The 23,997-nt window shown below is 45.4% G+C and overlaps 1 protein-coding gene across 1 annotated transcript in view; it reads left to right on the top strand.

Moving 5' to 3' along the window:
• The first annotated feature begins 1,562 nt into the window (after positions 1–1,562).
• OXTR (oxytocin receptor) overlaps positions 1,563–23,997 on the top strand; it is a 108,976-nt gene continuing 86,541 nt past the window's right edge. Inside the window, exon 1 of the mRNA XM_032326083.1 lies at positions 1,563–2,065. The gene's annotated coding sequence lies outside the window, so the exon portion shown is untranslated. The remainder of the gene's footprint in view (positions 2,066–23,997) is intronic.

The following is a 23,997-nucleotide window of genomic DNA, read 5'->3' as shown; positions in this document are numbered from 1 at the left end:
TTCTTGAAGCCAAAGGATCCCACCGTGATGTTTCTCTTTATCTCCACCATGCAATGTATAGGAGGCCCAGGACATGTGTTCCACTGTAAGAGGGAAGGAAGAGTGTATCAGAGAGCAGGGCTAAGGGAGGAGCAAGGGGTTCTGGGAGGAGTTAGGGAGTAGGGTAGGGGCAGGCTCAGATATGAATGAGCAGAGGTGTCTGTGGGCATCAAGGACAAACTTTGCCTGCATCACCTGTTTCGGATCCCATGCCATTCTCAGACTGTGGTGGATGCTGCTGCTAACAAATGAGCTGTTTATGATGCACCCTGGGGAGCATCTGTAGAGGATCCTGGAAGAGCTGATCCAGAATCGAGGGGAAGAGGGGAGACCCAGGGTGCCTGCTCAATTAGCTGGGTCACCTCTCTCATGCAGACTGTGTCTTTTCATCCTCCATTTTCTCCAGATAGCCCAGTGGGGCGGACTTTTGAATGCAGTTTAGAAATCCTGGCTGACATGCCTTCCAGGATTCAGGGCTCCAGCTGTGACTACTCCAGCGAGAAGGGGCAATGCACCAGGGCAGAGGGATGGAAAAAGAACAGAGTTGGTGTGAGGAATTGGAGCATCTGGGTGAGCTGGTGCAAGGGGGTTCTGTACTCAATGTTCACTCATACCCTTTCCCCAAAGCCCAGCTGCAAACTCACCCCCTTTCCCCATCACCCTAAATGAAAGCAGCCAGCTTCTTTGTCCCTGTGCATGGGCAGTAGGTTTCAGTAAAAGAGCACAGGACCAGGAGTCAGGATACTCGGCTCCCACTTTGTTAAGTAACATGCTATGTGAACATGAGTGTATCAGTTACCTCCTCTGGGAATCAGGTTTTCTTACCATTTAAATGAGGAGGCTGGTGCACACACACTTCGGGGTGGGTCTCTGTCAGCTTTACATTTGGAGATGATTCAATTCCAGAGGGCTTATTTTATTTTGGTCTTTTGTTCTTGACACTTCTCCTTTTGGTCTGGAGTTTAGCAACCTCCCCACCCCCCCAAGTGGTTCCACATAGGCTAAAACACCGATAGACCTCATACTATGGAGTTCATTTGCTAAGTGAACACCAAACCTGGCACCACTGTTCCATTTTTAGGAGTGTGTCCTGAATTCCTAACCTGTGTTATGAACTTCTTGGGATTAGGGATGGGACAGTCCCCCTTTTTGGAACTCAGAATTGGGGGATAATGAACCCAGAGGGGGAACTGGGTAAAATAAACCATCTAACGTGCCAACATCAAGAAAAGAAAACACTGGCTATTTTCGGCTAGAGTTCCCTGCAGTACACAGGTTATCTTTCCACACCTGTTGCACACTCAGCCCAGGCTTCGGTAACAACGTTGCTACAGTCAGCCAATCAGTGACAGCTTCACACCAGGGACCGGTGCTGCTAACAGCCAATGAGCAATAGCGTCACACCGGCGATCGTCCTGCAAACAGCCAGTCAGCAACAGCTCCCAGTGCTGTCTCTCTCCCCCGCTGAAAGTCGGCCAATCAGCAACAGCTTTGCTCCAGTGACCACACTGCTGAACTCGAGGGAACCTTCTGTAACCAGCTTTCTACAGCTAAAAATGAATCAATCCCTAAATGCTCCTCTGCGGGGAGCCTGCCCCGAACTCCACGGCTTCCCCGGACCTCAGCGGGCACCGCTTGTCTGTTTGGTGTGTGCCCCACAAGGAGGGCAGTCCCTCCCTTGGCTAACAGTTTGGCGTCTGACTTGAGGTTCCGGCTGGTGGCCTCTTCTTGGAAGCAGGACGTTTCCCGGACTGACTGCGCCATGAGGGCAGGTGCCGTGTCGGCCTTCCGCTCAGTTAGATCAGTCAGACCGTTCCTTAGCAGAGCCCCAGGCACAGAGTGCTTGAATTACTGAATGTTCTCTGGGCCCTCTGACTGGTGCAGAGGCTGAGGCAGGGGATAGGTGGGGGGTTAGTAGGAACCAGCCAGGGCGAGGAAATGCTTTCTTCCTGGGAGAACAGCGTGTGCTGGACTTCAGGGAGCTGGGCCGGGACACGAGGAGAAGACTGGGAGCGTTCGGACAGAGGTGAGTAGCCCCTCTGTTCCTGCATCCTGGAATGCTTCCCATCATCTTGCCCATTTCTGTCCATCACACAAAGTGGCCCCAATGCCTCCTCCAGTCTGAAACATCAAGTCCGGAAGAAGCTGGGTGAGGATAGGGAAAACAAGCCAATCAAACCCGTGGATTAGCTGGGAGGGACCTTGGCCTTGGCTAATAGAATCAGAGTCCCTAAGATGCTCTGATACCTGAAACACAGGGCTGATGCCACAGTATCAAACTGGAAGACATCAGAGAATCGCTTCACTACTCTGGGCCTCCCGTGCTCCCCTGTACCTCGGGGAGACTGGTCTGAGAAAACAGGCGCCTACACTCTGTCCCCAGAGATCCTGATTAAAGTGGTCTGTGGTTGGGCCTGTGAGATGATTTTTTTTTTGGAAAGTTCTCTGTATGACTCCACTGGAGCTGAGAAATAACCCCCAGGCTAAGTTTTTTCTATCTCTGACACTGTGACCCCTCTACTCTCCGTCCATGGTGTTGGTAAGGGGCAGAGGCACAGTATGCAGAAAAACAACTTAGGGGTTCATGTTTTTAATGGTAACAGCAGTCATGGCTCCCATTGTTGAGTTCATATTCTGTCCTCGGTTCTTTGAATGTGCTTTCTTCTAATCAAGTCTTCACAATACTCCTATCAGTCTTTATCCTGATTGGTGCTTTAGAGAGGAGGGAACTGACCCTCAGAGAGCTGTGATCTGACTTGTTCTGGGTAACACAGCAAGCTAACAAGTGGCTCAGCTGAGATTTGAACCTGCCTCTGGCTGACTTCAAATCCAGTGCTTGTGGCAAACTGGTAAATTCAACATAATTAGCCACTGAAGTGGTTTCTTGGACAATTAGTGTGATTTGGGATTACTTTAACATTTACAGAAGGGGAAGTCCACCTCTTTTCTGATTTGGCTACACCATTACTAGGGTATCGGGTTCTGCTTTCTTATGTTTGGAGGATACTGACAAGCTGGAGTGTTTTTGGATGAGTGAGGCCAGCCAGGTGGCTGCAAGGATCTCCACCATAGGTAGAACCATGCGGGATCAAGATGGGATCAAGTATTGTCAAGGAGCCTGGACAGCAAGTGTGGTGGTTGTTCCCGGGAAAGGCTTCCTTATCGTCAGGAGACAGACCCAGGAATGGGAGGACTATTCTTTTGGATGTTACCATGTGAGGATGTGATGCCACACTGAGGGCCACTGTCTTGCTACATGAGGGGAGTGAGTTTAAAGGCGAAGTCCAGGCTTTAAACACTGGAACAGGAAGATGGAGAGAATCCACATCCTGCATGACGTGATTGGGGAGCCGTGTTTGCTCCCTCAGCTCTGGACCTCTTATGTGACATAATTCATGTCGTTAGTGTCGGCATTATCTTTTACGTGTGGCTGCTACATCCTACTAGAAACAGAGAAAAGAGGACTCTCCGAGGGATGTCACCCATCTAGCACACATCCAGGGTTCTTATGAGTGTGGAAGGGACTGTGACTGGCAGTGCAAGCCAGCCATCTTCTGGCCCTCACGCCTTTCCTAAGCTGGGTCTTGCTGGGGGCAATCAACGTCTTTGTTTTAGAGAAATCCTTTTTGATTATAAGACCAGTAAGAGCTGTCCAGGGCCATTATTAACTTTTGCTTGGTATATGTGTAAAATCTGCTATCTACCCTGAGGTCTTGCTTCAAAAAGTTGCCCCAGTAAGAACCAACATCTACCAGCAGAACATCTGCACTTGAGACTTCAGATTCCATGCTGGTTTGCGAAACCCACGTTTGTCTCCGGCACCCAGTAGCACACTGGCCTCAGCCCCTGTTGCTATAGAAGATAAGCACTAATCTTCTATCGAAGATTGCCTTTCCCAGTTCCAGACCTTCAAGATGAATTCTGGGTGGACCCAGTAGCCTATATTTATTGTCAGATTGCCCACCCGAAACATAACACTTCTTTCATGTTTTTTGTTTTTTTGTTTTTTGTTTTGTTTTCATGTTTTCAAGGTTTTTTGTTGTTATTATCGTTGTTGTTTTAACATGCTGTGGCTAAAACAAAAAACAAACTCAGTTTTATTTAGAGAGATGCCCAGATGCTTAGCATTTCACCTTGAGAAATAAGTCATTCCCTCCAACGCAGTGCGTGGCTCTGAGTAGAATCTCTGTGGGCCTTGAACTAGGCTAGAATATCCACACTCTGCTTGCATTTCAGTATCTCGACCATACTTCAGCCTGGCCGATAGTGGGGCCTTTTTTTTTTTAAATTAATTATTCACATTGTTGTAATTATTAATATTTTTTGTTTTATTAATTATTCACATTGTTGTAATTATTAATATTTTCTAACATGACAGGGTGTTCAGAAGATGGAAAATTATATTAGTCTTAATCCATCTGTGAATTAATTTCATCCTGACACACAGTCTCCCAGCATTGTCCTCACACAGACATCACTGTGTGCTGCAGTCCTTGTGCGCATATATTTTTGCCTCCTGATTCTTTTTTTTTTTAAGATTTATTTAATTTATTTATTTGACAGAGATCACAAGTTGGTGAGAGGCAGGCAGAGAGAGAGGAAGAGGCAGGCTTCCCGCAGAGCAGAGAGCCCGATGCAGGGCTTGATCCCAGGACCCTGAGATCATGACCTGAGCTGAAGGCAGCGGCTTAATCCACTGAGCCACCTAGGCGACCCATTTGCCTCCTGATTCTTTCCTTCTTGTTCAGTTGTAAGATTTGGCCCGTGCCACCGCACCTGTTTTACGATTACTCGTGGGATCGGCAAGTAGTAGAGTGATTGAACTTTGTAGGAGAAATTGGTGGCTGTTTGGGGAAGAGTTGTTGGCGTCCTCCTCTTTGTCTTTTGCTCCGTTGTCCATCTTGCCCCTGGGGCTGAGGGTTCAGGAAACGAGTGAGCCGTCCCCCACTCCAGGGACAAATCCTGACTCGCATGAGTCAGTCACGGTGGCCCCACGTCTCCTTCCAGAGGCTGGTTTAGGCACCTGCCTCTGTTGCTGTTCTGTAAGGCGGGAAGAGCTCTCATGCCCTTAAAAAGAAGCACGCAGGACGACAAGGTGTCCCCTCCTTCCACTGCATGTCCTTTTGTCTGTAGGTGATGCCTGTGAATGCTGCAGGGACCATACCCCAGCTCTGTCACCATGTGTCTCCCGTTGGGACCTGTTCACGCCTATTTTAGGGTGTAACTCTGGAGCCTATTAGTTGGGTTTTATTATTAGGCATTTGGGTGGCACAGACCTGGGACCTTTTCCTGGACAGTCCAAATTTTTCACCTTAGTAAAGGCCCTGCCCAAACTCTGGGGCACTCCTCAGGGTCTTATGGTGAATGTCCCGCTCCTCACTGATGTGAAAGGATGAGGAGCTAAAGCAGGGCAGCCAAGTTCTCTTCTGTTTCCCCAGGTGAGTCAGGGCACCAGCTGCCGACGGCGCCGGTCTGATTACTGGGAACACGCTGACAAGCGTGACTCAGAGCTGGAAACAGGTCAGGGGGAGGCAGGATGCTGGGCTCTTACAGAAACCCTAGAAAGAACTTCATCCCTCTGGGCCAAGAGCCCATAGAAAATAGTTCCCCTGTGTCTTCGCAGATGTGGGATTCTCACTAGAGCCCTTAGGGCCACAGAGGTGAACTCCTGTCCTTAGAGGACTAAGCATTTGGAGGTACTTTCTTTTGACTCTTCCCAAAATGCTTAGGCTTTTGCAGGAATTTAGGGCATGGACCAAGATTCTCCATTTGCAGCTAATTGTCTTTTGGGCATCACCCATGTTCTCTGGTTCTCAGTCTCCCTGATTATCAAATACAGTTGAAGGCAATATCTCTCTCCTAGAATTGTCGACATGTGAAGTGACCTTTATAAAATTCAGTGAAACAACAGCGGTTGTGAGTCACCTACTGTGTGTTAGGCTCTGGGAATGAAAACACAAGGAAGAGTCGCTTCTCTTTAACAAGCTTTGAGTCTAATGGAGAAAATGGCTCGTCTCATTGGTTATTATCACTACTACCCAGGCTCTATATATTTGAAGTTCAAGTCAAGATTTTCTTAACATATATCACATGTTCCTACTGCTGCCTCCGTGGCAGGGTGAGCAAGGCTGGCGGGACCCCCTGTGGGCTGGGACCCCATCCGCAAGGCAATGCGGGCCCATTTTCCTCGGGATTTTCTGTGACGAGTCTTTGGGCAGTTTGAGCCGAGGAGTGATGACGTCCCATTTCGTACTCCCCAAGTCTCCTGTGTGGACCAACAAGATAGGAATTGCTGAGGCTGTAGGAATGTGGAGCATCCGGGAATTGGCGTCGGGCCCTCCTTTTTCTTGGACTGAGAGACTCTGTGGGCACACATCGCACCCGGCAGAAGCATCCCTCTGGAAGCTACCTTGGCGTGAGTAGCTTTCTTTCCCTTCAGCTGGGAGACAAGTACTCAGCCTTGATGAAGGAAGTGTAATTTACTCATCTATCGAAACAGTCTAGTTAGGGCTGTTTCAGACTTTAAACACAAAATAAAACAAAATACTTTCTTTTAGTGGAAACCTACTTGGAGCTGATGATATAAACAGGTAGCCAGAGGGCGCTCTCAGGTGATGGGATGTGGAGGGCGGGGTGTCTCCCCCTTTCAGCCCCACCCCCTCCATGAAGACCCTGGAGGATCTTGGGAAGCCACAAGGCGCCGTAGCACACAGCTTGAACTAGGCGGACTGCAGCTGGACGGAATGGGTGACATCCCGGTGTATATGCCACACCTGGTGTGAGTTGAGCTCTGTCGAGGGTCCTGACCCTGAGGACTTTGCTGGCCAGCCACCTAGAGATACTTGGAAGTCTATCTTTTGGGGGCTTGAGAGGTTTTTGGTCTTTCCAGAATGTGGTTTCACCGGAAGGGTGCAGTCAGCCCATACCCCAGTCTCAGTCCCGTGCCCTCATTCATTCATTGATTCAGCTGATAATTATGGAGCCCCTCCGAAGTGCCCGGTGCTGTCCTCCAGTCTGGGGAAATCGACGAAACCCCTCTTCCCCTGGAGCCAGTGGAACTCTGAACTACCGGCCCTATTCAGCCAGGGCTAAGTAATGGTCTGAAACAAGCCAGCTCGGCAGGGCATTTCTACCTAATGTGGAGTCAGTTTGTTTGCACACTGTCCTCTTGAGGTCCTTGAGTCTGGTGGCACTGCCTCAGCAGCTACCTTGTGGCAGAGAAGAGGGGACCAGACACCTCACGTGCTTCTAACTCAGTGCCTCTGAGACTTTGCTGCCCCTTAGAACACCGTGGGTCTCTGTTAAATCAGGTTCTGTGGCAGTGGTCTCCAGCCTCAGTCACCTAAGACCCTCCTCAGGTGAGTACTGGGTGGCCAAGTTTGAGAACCATGAAACTAACAGAAATAATGTGTCTCTGTAGGATTTTTTCGCTTGGATGTTTTGCTGGGCTTTAGGTACATCTAGATAGTGTTCTTTACCTTTGGACAGTATCAGGTTTACCGGAGGTCTTGGTTAAACCCTCACAGGCCCCACACACAGCCTCCTGGATCCACAGGCTGGGTTTTATCCCCGCCTCGGCTCCCCAGAGCTGGAGAACTGTGGGAGGAAGGCAGCATCCGAGCAGGAGGAGATGAAAAGACTGATGATCAGGGGTGGCTCATGAATCCATGACTGTTTGGGCCCAGAACCAGAGAGGAAAATAAGTTTTCTGTACAGATGTTATGACTTTGGAGCTCTGCCTCCTATGTCACTATGCTGGAACTTAGCCCCTGCTAGGGAGTATTGCCTCCAGTTTGCAGATGAGGCATCTGAGGGCACAAGGAAGCAACTTGCTCAAGGCCAGGTGGGACTTGAACCCCAGATATGCCTGACCCCAGACCCTGGGGATAGGGCAGAGTCACATCTTTCTTCTGTGACCCAACATCTGTTACGGGGGCCTCAGAGAGGTCTCTCTCAACTCAGGTGACTGACTCTTGTCATCTCTTAGAACTGGCTCCAGGGATGCCTGGGTGGCTCAGTTGGTTAAGCCTCGACCTTTGGCTCTGGTCATGACCCCAGGGTCCTGGGATCAAGTCCTGCATCGGGCTCCCTGCTCAGCTACCTGCCGCTCCCCCTGTTTGTGTGCGCCTGCACTCTCTCTGACAAATAAATAAATAAAATTAAATTTTAAAAAAAGGAAGTGGCTCCAGAAGTCTGTGCTCAAGACTCCATCCTGTGCTCACAAGAAGACGCTCCTCTTATTCTCCTGAGGGGAGATGTGCAGCCTCCTCCTTTCTCCCAGAACCCTAGAATTCGTGGCATTTTCAGTGCCGTAATGCCACTGCGTTCAGACTGCTCCCACTTACCTTTCCCAGTACTTTTGAGACTGTAAACATCATATGTTGGCTGTAGGGATTATATAATAGTTCCCTTTAGTTTGAAATTCTTCATGACCTGGGTAACTTTTGGCAACCATCTATGAAAATCTCAACTCAGAAGTGGGGCCAACGGATTCTTCTTAAAGAATGCATTCTCTTCCGAGTTTGTTGGCCAGATCAAAGTATCTTTACAGGCCTTGGAGCACACATACTCTGAGAACCACACTTCCCGTGTGCCGCCAGGCCCCGTCTTGCGCCTGACTCTGTAAGTATCCAAAGGGAGTCCTCATTCCTAATTCTTGACAAACCCGAAATTGCTTTCCAGAGAATGCATGCAAAAGCAATTAAGGTTATGAATGGCTCTGGCAGCTGCCACCCTACGTGATTAATTTTCTAATACAGTCAACCTCCTCTTCATTCATATTTGATAGGAAACCCATGTAATCAAGAGGAAAGCCGGGCACAGAGTTGATGGAGTTGTGTGGAGGGTTTCTGAATGTGCTGGGGTGCTTTGCCTGCATTCAGGGTTGTGTTTTCCTTCCCTCGGTGACCCTGCTGGCCGTTGAAATTGGCTCTCACCTTGCCTTTGAGACAGCACCAGCTCTCTCAGAAGCCTGCTGCAAACCTGGTTAAGTAACCAGCGAGGTATTATCTAAAAGAAACAAAATATGGTTGGAGCTTCATTTAGAATCTGCCACGTTCCCTCAAAGTGCTGGGGGTACGTGAAACATTCGTGATAAAGGGTCCTTCCAGTGATTTCTATGGGGGAGGAAGTGCATTGACTGTAATATCCCAAAATGGGTCCAAGCTTTATAGTTCATAAAACACCACCAAACCCATCACCTCATTTGAACTTGTGATAATCTTTAAAGGAGGCAGGAAGACATGGCCGTGGTTAGAACCTTTTACCAAAGGGGAAAGAATCGCCAAAATTAAATGACATTTAGGCTCTTCTGGCCTCTTTTACACCATCACCCTTCACTCCCTCCCTCCCCCAAGCACCTCTTTGCCTCCCTGGGTTTCCCAGGCCCCTACCCTGTATTGTAGAATCAAAGACCCTTGCATTTTGCTGGTCTGACTTGTAACCTACTAAGATGCAGTTCCCATATGTTGCAAAGTGCCCAGGGTACGGCTGGGAACTTACAGGAGTGCAGTCAGTTATTTTGAAAACTTGAGGAAACAGCAGTGCATGGTATCTCTCCAACCCCATAGGTAAGGGAGAACCACACCACTCTGCATTCCTTTAGATGACATCATATCTTTGCAAGTTGGCTTTTCAGTATCTGCAGTGATGAAAAGTGAGAGCCAGTAAAAATCCATGTAGAACAGGAATCGAAGGTGGCAGTGTCCTATCAGATTGCAAGGCTCAAGAATTTGTGCAGTGCCCAACAGGCACACATGTCCCATTGGGAAGAAATTGTGGTTCCTTAAGAATAAAATAAAAAGATTATCTTTCTTTTAATTTCTGTGTATTATTTATTGTTGCCAGAACCCAAGAACTTACTAAGTTGCTTGGATCTAACTGCATCATAAATGGAACTGTTAGGCCTTTCTTTTGGCCTAAGGGCACTGTGAAAAAACACCAGTGATACCAAGGGGACCGTGAACCAAAAACACTTGGAAACCTCTCTTGTAAACCTTTCTTTTAAAACCCAAGACTAGCTATCTGCCAGAGGGATTTCACTGCTCTGACAAGATGCAGAAAGGACAACTTTCAGTGGGGGTCTTCCTGACCCCCCTGAGTCACACTTGGGACCAGTTCCTGAATGGGCCCAGGTTGGCCTAAAATAGTGGGGTAATTAGTTGCCCCAGAGCTGGTAGAGTGTGAGAGGGATGACTGTTATCCCCAGGTGTCCAGGGGCTATTTTCAGAGGAGAACTTGAGCATCAGTCTCTCTGTTCGGTCTTTTTCTTCAGTGACCTTTCGCTCAGGGTCATTCACATACCTGCCCCAAAAGGAAGAATGTGGGTAATCTGGAATCCGTGTCACATGTTTGCTGAGCTCCTCAAAGACATGAGGTTCATTCAGCTCCTTGCTCCCGGTTCCCCACACCGGCCTAGACCTCGGCCCCTGCCGGTGGCTTCCCTCGCTGAGATGAGAGGGGCTGCAGACTGTGGGGGCTGCCTGGTGTTCAGGAGAGCTGTGAGGGGCAGAAGTGGAACCAAGGGGGATGCTTTCTCTGAGGTGATAAGCAGCCAGGGGATTCTTATGTGCCCGCCTGTGAGTGTTGCCTGATCCTGGTTCCCTGAGCACAGTTGGTGGGAGGCAGGCCATCAGCAGCTGTTCCTCCGCTTGGTGCTCACCCGGGGCAGGACTAGAACCAGCAGCTCCCCCTGACCTTGAGCTGTAAAACCAGCCGCTCCTGGTTCAAATCCTGCCTCCACTGAGGACAAGCCATGACTTTGGAAAGGTTACATAACCTGTCTAAGATTTGGTTTCCTCATCTGCAAAATAGAAATAACAGTAAGGCCCCTTATAAGATCATTATGGCAGTTCATTGAAACGCCTTCTGTGAAGTGCTTAGCGGTGCCAGGAACATGAGTCTCCAGTATACGGGAGCAGCTTATCCTCTTCAGTGTCACCATCACCGTCTTCATCACCATCATCACTGCTGTCATCTCATGGGAAGCAACAGACCTGTGAAGCTGGGTGAAGCGAGGTTAACCATCTCCCTTCTGCAGGTATGGAAACTGAGGCTCAGAGAGGTTAAATCTGACCTGCCTCAGGTAACACACACAGGGACCACTGGGACTCCAAACCCAAGTGGCTCTCCTCACTTGGCGCTCCCTCAACCGCACCCCATTGCTCCCTCCTCCATCCGTCCCTGCCTCCTGCCCCACTCTGACAGGTTGTCAAGTTCACACATTCTTATGTGTCCGCCTGTGAGTGTTGCCTGGTCCTGGTTCCCTGAGCTGCTGCTCTCACCTCCTGGATCCTGCGCATCAGACAGCCACTGGCAGGAGGGACAGCTTGAGCAGAGGATGAGGAACCCCTCTGGGTCTAGATGTCTCTCCTGAGTAGACACATAACTTGCTGCCTGTTTTTGACCTCTGGCCCTCTTGGCAATGTTGGTGGTTTTGTCTCAAGTGGAGCCATCATCCTGAGGAGTGAGGCATGGGATATCTCTCCCATGTGACCCTGCTGTCACTACTTTGCACAGAGCTGATGTTCTGAGGCGGTGGGAACACTTTTTCCCCTGAGCTTTCGGATGTCTGTGTTTCCTTGTACAGAGACCTTTCCCGCATGCCTGCCCCTGGCAGCCTAGGCCCTGATTTGGTAATCCCTTCTCCGTACCCCAAATTGCCCTCCCCTCTACCTCTCCAGGAGGGGGAGTGGAACATGCTGGGGCAAGTCAGAGGCCAGTTTTGGGTCATCCTCTGATTCAGTTAGTGTTTGCTGTGTAACATTCCCCAAATCAGCAGCTTAAAAGGATTTATTCTTCCTCCACAAGTCTGTGGTTTGGCTGGTTTGGCTGGGATTGAATGGTCTGGAGTGGCCTCACTCACACCCCCGGGTCCTCAGTTGGAACAGTGTATTAATCATGCCTTCTTATTTTCTGTATTTTTAAAAAGATGTTATTTATCTTTTTGAGAGAGAGAGCATGTGCAAGAGAGGGACAGGGGCAGAGGGAGAAGCAGACTCCCCACTGAGCAGGGAGCCCCATGTGGGACTATGACCTGAGCTGAAGACAGACGCTTAACTGACTGAGCCACCAAGGAGCCCCTTTCTGTATTTTTGATGGTTTGACATCTTGGGGCCTTGCAACGGACTGCCCTCCCAGAGTTAACCTATATTTCCAGAGACTTTCCTACAAGGGCTCACCTTTGACGTAGAAACCAAGAGCCCATACTCCTCCTCACCATCTCCTTTGTGAGAGGTGCCAGACAACCAGGGACAGCCCCTATGTCCCAGAGCCACTGAAATTATTCAAACCGACCAATCCTAAACTGGCTTCCTCTACCTTGCCTGCTCCTTCCCATGGAAGAAGCCATGGACAGTGTCCCCTTCGTGTTTTCCTCTGGCTCCTCTGCCTGCTTCCCCATGTGGTCCCCTGTGGCTGTCGCGAGCCTCCTCCTCTTGCGAACTGTGGGTAACTTTCTTTTCAGTGGCTGTCATGTACTGCTTGATTAGCCTCACCATACCCGAATTGTAATAAACCTCACATCTGAAAGCAGACCGCAGCTGTGATGGCTGTCGGCATAGTCTAGCGTCCTGAAGGCAGCTAGCCCGGGCTTCTTCCAGAGGGATCTCAGTGTTCCCAGTGGCAGAGGGAGCAGACTTCCCCCTGTAGACACTTCCGACTCCATCCTGGGGCACACTTGCTAATGTACTGCAAGGGCCAGCTGAGACTCAAAAGAGAGAGACTCTACTTCCTGATGAAAGGAGCAGCAAAGAGAGGCTGCAAAGCCCTGTGTGTGCGTGGATGGGAAGAATTTGTTGCCTTTTAAAAGAAATCCACCCTATGCTCTGCTTTAAGTGTCTTTGGGCATGTGGCTTCCTTTCCCTTAACCTCACTTTTATCACATTCATAATAAAGTAAAAATGCCTATCCCTTAGAGGACTGCTCAGAGAGTCCACACCATGAATTGTCAAGTGTCAAGGAAATGGAAGGATTTGTTGTTCACTGACATTCCTACCATGGGCATCACATTTAAGAAAAATTTTTTAAATTAACATACAATGCATTATTTGCCCCAGGGGTATAAGTCTGTGAATCATCAGTCTTACACATTTCACAGCACTCACCATAGCATATTCCCTCCCCAATGTCCATCACCCAGTCACCCCATCCCTACCCCCCCATGCTCCAGCAACCCTCAGTCTGTTTTGTGAGATTAAGGGTCTCTTATGGTTTGTTACCCTCCCGATCCCATCTTGTTTCATTTTTTCCTTCCCTACCCTCCAAACCCCCCACTTTACCTCTCAAATTCCTCATATTGGAGAGATCATATGATAATTATCTTTCTCTGATTGACTTATTTTGCTCAGCATAATACCCTCTAGTTCCATCCATGTTGTTGCAAATGGCAAGATGTCATTTCTGGGCATCACATTTTGAATTAAGAAAGATCCAGGTAGTTTGGGTCTTAAGAAATGACTTGGTTATCCCACAGCTTGAACTGAAGGAACGTTTCTTAAAACGTGGGTTGGTGTGCTCCCACTAAGTGCCAGACTAGATATACTGCCCACCCCCACCACTCTTGTATAAAATATAACAATATTGGGGCACCTGGGTGGCTCAGTGGGTTAAAGCCTCTGCCTTCAGCTCAGGTCGTGATCCCAGGGTCCTGGGATTGAGCCCCGCATCGGGCTCTCTGCTCTGCAGGGAGCCTGCTTCCTCCTCTCTCTCTCTCTCTCTGCCTGCCTCTCTGCTTACTTGTGATCTCTGTCTGTCAAATAAATAAATAAAATATTTAAAAAATATATAACAATATTTACAGTTTTAGTTGAGGTGCTTGATCCTTTCTACAGGTGTCCCAGTTCTGGATCCCGAGAGAGGAAATTTGAATCAGGCATCACCTCTGGTCCAACCATGCAGCCAGAGGGGCACAGTAATGGGCACTGAATACTGTTCTATGCCTGTCTTTTTTTTTTTTTTTTAAAGATTTTATTTATTTATTTATGTATTTGACACAGAGAGAGATCACAAGTAGACAGGGAGGCAGGCAGAAAGAGGAGGAAGCAATGTGGGGCTTGATCCCAGGATCCTGAGATCATGACCTGAGCCAAAGGCAGAAGCTTTAACCCGCTGAGCCACCCAGGTGTCCCTTTATGCCTGTCTCGACCCTACTCCTTGAACTGGGCTGGACACACTAATCCCCAACAACCAACAGATCATAGACGTTGCAGATACCCACCCACCCATCTTCTTGTTCCAGACCTTTCTTGCTCATTCCTGACTTGTGCCTGCTTCCCTCTGGCTTCTGCACACTTCCTGACTCTTGGCTCTCTGGCACTCATTATCCCGTTCTTGTACTTTGCCATGTGCAGGTTCTCCTCTGAAATGGCTGGCTCCTGCATCCCAGTGCTTCCTCAAGGGCTTCTGCTTGGATGCAGCTTCTTATCCAAAGCAACAACTGACAGTGGATTTAGTTCCGTTGGGCTGAGTTGTACTTAGGGTGGGGCAGCCATCCTGGCCTACTCCTCAGGACTCCCCTTGCAGCCATGGTCCCCCCACCCACCGACTCCACCCAAGATGTGGGAGTTAGATAGTTTCTCTGTTCACACCATAGTCCCCTTGAAGGCAGGTGCTGTGTTTCCGGATGTGGTCATTTTGTCCCTAGGGGACTGAGAACATTGGATGGGATATAGAGTCCAAGCAGAATAGATTTGGGCTGGATACTTGTAGTGGACCTGTGTTGTTTTATGGCTGTAAGCATCCAGAACTCTTTCTTATTTGGGAGAAATCCTTCATTGGTGACAGACCCAGTCCTGTCTCCCTAAGCAGGGACCTGATGTTCCCTTTCCTCAGCTGCTGGCCTCTCTGGCATATTTGACCTGGGCATAGCCAACCAGATGCTCCCACTTTGAATCTTGAGGCAGTCTCATAAAAACAACGGTCCCATGAGAAATAATTCATGCAGGAGAAGTGGAGAAGCTGAGGGCTCAGCGGAGATCACAGGGGGCTCCTAGCAGCAGCTGTACAGGTGAACTGCTCTCACCCAGCTCTCCCAGTGGCCTGACTTGGGTTGTATCTTTGCTGCCTAGACCTCCTGGTTTCTGCCCAGTTTTTACCTTCCTTCCCCATTTTTGGATAGATTCAGAGACCAGTGCAGTAGCTTCTCAATAATTACTTCTTTTGCTTCATCGAGTCAGAATAAATGCTTGTGTTTTGGTTTTTGTAGTCGAAAACCTGACCGACGCAGCCCACCAATAATGATAAAGGACAGTTTCCATTGCCCAGGTGGGTAGCCATGCCAGGCGGGTCACTGGGTACTTCTTGGAGGCAGTCCTGAGTCCTCACAGCAGTCCTGGGGGGCATTACTGTTTTTTCTTACTTTGCAAATTAGACTCAGGCTCTTATGAACAGTGCTGCTGTGAACACTTCTCGTATGTGTTTTCCTGGCATTCGTGAGCACACATTTCTGTCAGGTATGTGTCTAGGAATGGAATTGCTGGGTCATAAAGTACAGATATGTTCATTTTCGTTAGCTAATGTTCAATGTTTTCCAGAACACTCTTACGAAATTCAACTCCCAACAGCACTTGTATGAGATTCCGGTTTCAATATGGGAGTGGATCTTGGCCAACATGTGATATTGTCTTTTTTATATTAGTCCTTGTGGCAGGTGTTCGCTGCTATCTCATTACAGCTTAGTTTGCATTCCCGACTCGGGTCTGCTTCTCTCTGGTTCCGGCACAATTCCTGACTCTTGGCTGTCTTGCATTGATTATCTTGCTCTTGTATTTTCCCATGTGGTGTTTTTCATCTGAAATTGACAGCGCCTGCATGAGGTTGAGTACCTTTTAAAAAGAATTTTTATTTTTTAGAAGTATTGGTTGGATAGTACAGAGAGTTCTCACATGCCACCCTTGTGGGATATTTGTTGCAATGAATGCACTAATATTCATACATTATTATTAACTAAAGTCCACACTTTACATTAAGATTCACTCTTGGTGTTGTCTGATTCTTTGGGCTTTGACAAATGCATAACATCATGTATCCACCATCAGAGTATCATACAGAATAGTTTCACTGCCCTAAAGCCCTGTGTACCATCGCCTCATCTCACCCCGCTTCCCCGAAAGCCCTGACAGCCACTGACTTTTTTTTTCTTTTAAATTTATTATTTATTTATTTATTTTTTATTTTTTTATTTTTTTAAAAGATTTTGTTTATTTATTTATTTGACAGAGATCACAAGTAGGCAGAGAGGCAGGCAGAGAGAGGAGGAAGCAGGCTCTCTGCCGAGCAGAGAGCCCGATGTGGGGCTCGATCCCAGGACTCTGGGATCATGACCTGAGCCGAAGGCAGAGGCTTTAACCCACTGAGCCACCCAGGTGCCCCTATTTTTTATTTATTTTCAGCATAACAGTATTCATTGTTTTTGCACCACACCCAGTGCTCCATGCAATACGTGCCCTCCCTAATACCCACCACCTGGTTCCCCCAACCTCTCACCTCCCCCCGCCACTTCAAACCCCTCAGATTGTTTTTCAGAGTCCATAGTCTCTCATGGTTCACCTCCCCTTCCAATTTCCCTCAACTCCCTTCTCCTCTCCATCTCCCCTTGTCTTCCATGCTCTTTGTTATGCTCCACAAATAAGTGAAACCATATGATAATGGTTGACTTTTTACTATCTCTATAGTTTTGCCTTTTCCAGAATGGCATATAGTTGAAATCATACAGTGTATAAACTTCTCAGACTGGCTTTTTTCACTTAGCAATATCTATTTAAGGTTCCTCTGTGTCTTTTCATGGCTAGGTAGTTAATTTTTAAAAATCATTTAATAATATTCCACCATTTGGATTAATCTCCAAAATACCCAGTTTGTCTCTCCATTCACACATTGAAGAGTATCTTGGTTGCTTCCACCTCTTGGCAGTTGTGTATAAAGCTGCTAGAAACACGCATGCGCTGTGTTTTGTGGACATAAGTTTCAGTGCATTTGGGTAAATACCGAGGAGTGTGGTTGCTGGATTGTGTGGTAAGAGCTGGTGTAGTTTTGTAAGAAACTGCCACCCTGTCTTCCAGAGCGGCCGTTTTCACTCCCACCGGCAGTGAATGAGACTTCCTGATGCTTCACATCTCAGCATTTGGTGGTGTCAGTTTTGGGATTCTAGCCAGTCTAATATGTCTTATCTTGTCTTAATTTGCAATTCTCTAATGACATGTAAATTTGAGCATCTTTTCTTTTTGTGGCCTCACCTATCATCTGTGTATCTTCAGTGATGAGTAGTCTGTTCCTGTCTTTGCGCATTTTTAAATTGGGTTGTTTTCTTCTTAAGAGTTCTTTGTGTATTTTGGATACAAGTGTTTTATCAGATTATATGTTTTGCATTTATTTTCTTCCCGCCTGTGGATTGTCTTTTCATTCTCTTAATAGCATCTTTCATGGAGGAGAAATTTTTAATTTTAGTGTAGGACAGCTTATCGGTTTTTCTTTCATACATCAGGCTTACATGCATCCTGAAAACCTTATCACCAAACCCAGATTCCTTTCTTATATGATCTTCTGGAAGTCTTACAATTTTGCACTTTACACTTAAGCCTGTGTATTTTTTTTTTTAAGATTTTTTTTATTTATTTGACAGAGAGAGAGAGGGATGACAAGTAGGCAGAGAGGCAGGCAGAGAGACAGAGGGGGAAGCAGGCTCCCTGCTTCCGAGTAGAAAGCCCGACGCGGGACTCGATCCCAGGACCCTGAGATCATGACCTGATCTGAAGGCAGAGGCTTAACCCACTGAGCCACTCAGGCGCCCCAAGCCTGTGTATTTTGAGTTAGATTTTGTAAAGCGTAGAAGGTCTGCATCGACATTGACTTTCTTCTTTTGCACGTGGGTGTCCAGTTGTGGGTGTCCAGGTGTCCAGTTTGTTGAAAAACTGTCCTTTCTCCATTGAATTGCCTTTGCTTCTTTGTCAAAAATCAGTTGTCTGTTTCTGGGTACTCTGTTGTGTTCCATTGATCTGTGTGTCTGTTCTGCCACCAACCCCACTCTCTGTCTTCATTACTGTAACCTTGCAGCGGGACTCGAAGTTGGGTAGTGTCAGTCCTCCAATTTTGTTCTCCTTCAAGACAGCATTGGCTGTTCTGGGTCTTATATCTCTCCTTATCAACCTTACAATCAGTCTGCTGCTAGTCACAGAATGATTTGGTGGGCTTTTGATTAGGATTGCATTGAATTAGCATTGTTTAAGCATGTTTTGATATATATATATATTTTTTTTTTAAAGATTTTATTTATTTATTTGACAGAGAGAGAGATCACAAGTAGGCAGAGAGGCAGGCAGAGAGGAGGAAGCAGGCTCCCTGCTGAGCAGAGAGCCCGATGCGGGGCTCGATCCCAGGACCCCGGGATCATGACCTGAGCCGAAGGCAGAGGCTTTAACCCACTGAGCCACCCAGGCGCCCCTGTTTTGATGTATTTATTTGCCATTTGGATTTTTGTGTGTGACATACTCTTTCTAATCTCTTGTCCATTTTTCTTTTTCTTATTGATTTGTATAAATTCTTTCTATATTTTGAAAAGTGGTCCTTTGTCTTTATATGTATTAGAAATTCTCGTTCTCCTCTTGCCTTCTCAGTCTATTAATGATGTCTTTTGATGAGTAGGAGATTTTCATCTTAATTCTGTTCAGTTTAACCATTTTTCTTCATGGTTATATATTTCACAGCCTATTTAAGATCTGAAAGTTATGAGTAAATTCTTCTCTGTTATTTTCTAGAGCAGGGATGCACAAAATCTTTCTGGAACATGTTGGATAATAAATATTTGAGGACTGTCAGTCCTACGGTCTACGTCATACCTACGCCACTCTGCCACGGTAGCGGGAAAGCAAGGCAATGTGTAAGTGAAGGCTTGTGTGTGTGTTCCAATACAGCGTAATTTACAAAGACATGCAGTGAGCCAGTTTTGTTTCCTTGGCTGTCATTTCCTGAACCGTGTGTCAGAGTTGCACTGGCCACTTGTACACACTGGGATGACAGCAACGTTCTATGTGTGCTTTGTTCATGACGTCATGACGACAGCCACAAGCCCCATGTGACTGTTGTGCAATTGTAATATAGCCCGTGCAACTGACAAATTGAATTTTATATTTTACTTAATTTTTATTAATTGAAACTTAAGTAGCCACATGGGACTAATGGCCACTGCAGTGGACAGGGTAGTTGTGGAGCCTTACTGTTTTCTCATTTGCTTCAGTCTACACCGAGAAATGGAAATGATTTTAGTGTACAGTGAGAGGAAGGGGATGGGTGACTATCCACTTTACACAAAGACCATTTATTTAAAACACTGTCTTTTCCCCCACAGCTGAGCAGTGCTGTCTTTGTCATATATCAGGTACCTTTGTATGTGTGAGTTGATTTTGGGACTCTTTTATGTCTTGGTATTTATGAGTATTTTTTTGATACTCGTCCTTTTGTCTTCTTCAAGAATATCTTAGTGCTTCTTACCCTTTGCATTTCCATATAAATTTATAATTAGCTTGTCGATTTGCATATAAAATCCTTCTTCTTGAATATTTTATTGGGACTGCATTGAATTTGTAGATCAAATTGGAGAAATTAACATATTTCTGTCATTCAGGCTTCCAAACCAAGCACCTGGTATGACTCTTCGCTTATTTAGATCTTCTTTTTTTTTAACTCTTTTTTTTAAGATTTTATTTATTTAACAGAGATCACAAGTAGGCAGAGAGGCAGGCAAAGAGAGAGGAGGAAGTAGACTCCCTGCTGAGCAGAGAGCCTGATGTGGATCCCAGGACCCTGAGATCATGACCCGAGCCAAAGGCAGAGGCTTTAACCCACTGAGCCACCTAGGTGCCCCTATTTAGATCTTCTTTAACCTCTACCAATCATGTTTTTTAGTTTTCAGTGTAGAGGACTTCTACATCCTTCAGCAGATTTATTCCTAGGTATTAAATATTTTTTGATGCTATTATAAGTGATATTTAAAAAATTACTTTCTAATTGTTTATGGTAGGCATATAAATATACATTTGTTTTTTATACACTGACCTTGTATCTATAGCCTTGCTTAATTTACTTATTAGTTATAATAATTTATCTGTAGATTCTTTTGGATTGTCTGTGCATAAAAGCATATAATTTGTGCATAAGGACATCGCTATTTCTTTGATTCTCTTTCTTTCTTCTCTTTATTTATTTATTTTTCTTGGTATTGTGTTGTCAAGAATCTCCAAGAAATGTTGAACAGAGGTGGTGAGAGCAGAGCAGACACTCTTAGTTGCAGTTCGGTCTCAGAGGGAAAGCTTTTATCATGTTTGTTTCAGGTTACCCTCTATCAGTACATCTTACCTGGTTAGTTTCCTAGCATCAAACCATTCTTGTATTCCAACACAATTTGACTATGTTGTATTCTTCCTTATTCTTAATATTATCACTGGATTAGCTTTGTTAATATTTTGATTGTGATTTTGGCATCAATATTACTAAGCAAGATCGGCCTATAATTTTCTTGTCTTGTATCTTATGTCTTATATTTTTGTCACTTTTGAAATCAAAGTGATGCTGACCTCATAAAACTAGTTAGGAGGAATTTCTTCATCTTCTATTTTCTGGTAGAGTTTTTACAATATTTGGCATTATTTCTTTCTTAAACATTTGGTAGATTTCACCCATGAACTTAGGATTCTTCAGTTTCTGGTTCATCTTGTATCAGATTTTACAAGTTCTATTTTTCTGAAGTGAGTCCATTTTATCTAAATTTTCAAATTTATTTCAAGAGTTACTAATATCTTGTGATTTTTCAAGTCTCTAATAGGTGATTATGTCTTTGATATTCCCCAAATCAACTGTTTATTCTTTTTCTCTTTTTCTTCATTATTCTCTCTAAGGTTTTTTCAAAGAGTCAACTTTGTCTCTCTTAATTTTCTTTGTTGTGCATTTGTTTTCCATTTCATTACATACTGCTTATTACTTTCTTCCTTCTATTTTATTTGCATTTTATTTTTTACTACTTATATATTGAAGTATAGTATCGTATATACACAGAAAATTGCACAAAACTTAATTGTACAGCGAATGCATCTTTACAAAATTAACACAACTATGTAAGAAATAGAATTTAACAGCACTCCAGAAGCCCCCCATTATCCCCTCTAGTCACCAATTTCCCTCTCAGCCCCAAAGATAACCATTAGCCTGGCACCTAATCCCATAGATGATGTTTTACCCGTTTTTGAAGTTTATATAAGTGTAATCATATATGTTTTCCTTTGTGTCTTGCTTCTTTTCCTGAACATTATGGTCGTGAAATTCATCCATTCTGTTGCATCTCGCAAACATTTGCATATTTAAGTGTGCATATGTATAGCATTCCATTGTATAAATATAGTTGGTTTATCTCTTCTATGTTGATATTCAGATCATTTTTGAATTGATTACAGTTTGGAGGTAGTATGAATGATTTTGAATAATAAAGGTGCCCAAATCACAATAAAAATATTAACAGAACTAACACAGCGATGATATTAAAAATAAGGAGGAATACGACACAACCAAGTCGAGCACAATGACCATTGTAGCATATGCTCTTTGGGTGCACAGATGTCCACACTACTGTTGGATACACAGCTGGGGGTAAAACTGCGGGGTCCTAGGGTATTTGTGTGCTCGTGTTAGGAGATACTGCCACGTGGTTTTTCAAAGTGGCCACAAGAACATTTTCCTGCTAGCAGTATATGAGAGTATGAGTTTCTCCATGTCCTTGTCAAGACTTGGTATTGTCAGCCTTTTTAATTTTAGCGATGCTGGTGGGAGAACAGTGGTATCCCATTGTAGTTTTAATTTACTTTTTCTGAATGAGTAATGAGATTGAGCATCTTTCATATGTTTATTGACTATTTGTGTATTTTTTTTTTTAAGGATTTTATTTATTTGACAGATAGAGATCACAAGTAGGCAGAGAGGCAGGCAGAGAGAGAGAGGAGGAAGCAGGTTCCCTGCTGTGCAGAGAGCCCGATGTGGGGCTCGATCCCAGGACCCTGAGATCATGACCTGAGCTGAAGGCAGAGGCTTAACCCACTGAGCCACCCGGGCGCCCTTGTGTATTTTCATTAATGAAGTTCATGTCTATTGCCCATCGGGTTTTTCTCCTTTTTATTTTTTATGACTCGTTAGGGTTCATTTTATACTTTAACTAAGAGTCTAATTTTTATGTATTGCAAATATCTTCTACTTTTGCCTTTTTACTCCTTTTTTTGCTGTCTTTTGGACAGAAGTTCTTTTTTTGCTTCACTTTCCCAGTTTGGAACTAAGACACACTCAGAGTTGACGTAGTACAGGATTTTTCAGCCTTGGTACTCTGGACATCTTAAAGTCGCTAATTCTTTGTTGGGAAGGGCTGTCCTGTGTCTTGTTGGATGTTTAGCAACATCCTTGGGCTCTGCTCCCTCGATGCCAATGGCATGGCCCCTCTTCAACCAGCACAGTCAAAAATGTCTCCAGAGGGGTGTCTGGGTGGCTCACTGATTTAAAGCCACTGCCTTCAGCTCAGGTCATGATCTCAGTGTCCTGGGATGGAGCCCCCGCATCGGGCTCTCTGCTCAGCAGGGAGTCTGCTTCCCCCTCTCTCTCTGCCCGCCTCTCTGCCTACTTGTGATTTCTCTATCAAATAAGAAAATAAAATCTTAAAAAAAAAATGTCTCAAGAATTGCCAAACATTCCCTAGGGGGCAAAATTACTCTCACTTGAGAACCACTGATTTAACATATGGTGCAAATTAGGGGTTAATTTTCATTTATTTTCTCATATGCCATTCAATTAATTGTATTTCTTTGTTTGCAATTTTTATACCTTATGTCTATTTTTCTTTGTTACACTGGTATGATCATCTAGTTCAATGCTGAACAAAAATGATGATAGCAGGGGAAGCTGAGTATTTCACCATAAGTATAATTTTTTTTACGGTAGGTTTACTGAGAATATCTGCTATCAGAAAGTTCTGTTACATTCTTCATTTATTAGGAGTTTTAAAAAAATCATTACTGACATCTGACACTAATATAGCACTGTATATTAGCTACACAGGAATTAAAGTGAAAACTTCATGAAACAATCATTAATGATTGTTGATGGTTTATGAAATGCTTTTTTTTTTTTTATCTCTATGCCAGTGATCATGGAAATTCCCCTTAATTATGTTAACATGGCATTACCTAAGGATGTCACATTAATTGATTTTGCAATGGGAAACTGGCTTTGCATTTTTTAGAATAAATGCAGGAATTTAGGCCTTGGATTATGTTATCTTCCTCCAGGGAGTTTTTGCTTTTGCATTTGGAAGGCATGAAGGGACATTAGCATTTCACGATGAACCTCGGCCAGTTTTAGGCACTGAGATGAATCAAAGTTGAATGCCAGTGTTTTCCAGGCGGCTCTGCTTCCTGTTCATTCATCCTTCCAGGAGACAGCTGTTGATGTTTCCGGGGCCTCAAGGTGGATGGGGACAATTAGCAGGGCTCCTTTTCCTTTAACTTTGATCCATCTGCCTCATAAAGACGTCAGGAGGACTATTGGGGTTCTCAGCCTCTGAGCCCTCTTCCAGAATTAGCAAGTTGACCCTGGGGAAGACAGCCCCAATGCGGCCCTTTCTACATTACATCTTCTTCCAAGTCATGACCTGGTCATTCTTTCCTGCCTTCTTAGTTCTCTGAGGGCTTCAGACCATTTATTCAAATAATAATAATTAATATTTTTGTTATCATCATTATTTTGTTCAGCATCCCACTGGGATGGTTGGGTCTGAATTATCTGATCAGTCATTACTAGAGGTGGAACTGTATGTTCTCAACTAGAGAAAAACATATCAAATACATGATTTTGGGGTCAAGAGATGGAACCCTGCGTTGGGCTACACACTCAGTGGGGAGTCTGCATGGGATTCTCTCCCTTTCTCTCTGCCCTTCC

The sequence above is a fragment of the Mustela erminea genome, chromosome 1 (assembly GCF_009829155.1).
Source record: "Mustela erminea isolate mMusErm1 chromosome 1, mMusErm1.Pri, whole genome shotgun sequence".
NCBI lineage: Eukaryota > Metazoa > Chordata > Mammalia > Carnivora > Mustelidae > Mustela > Mustela erminea.
The sequence above is the reverse complement of the archived record's forward strand: the minus strand, read 5'-3'. Positions and strand labels throughout refer to the sequence as shown.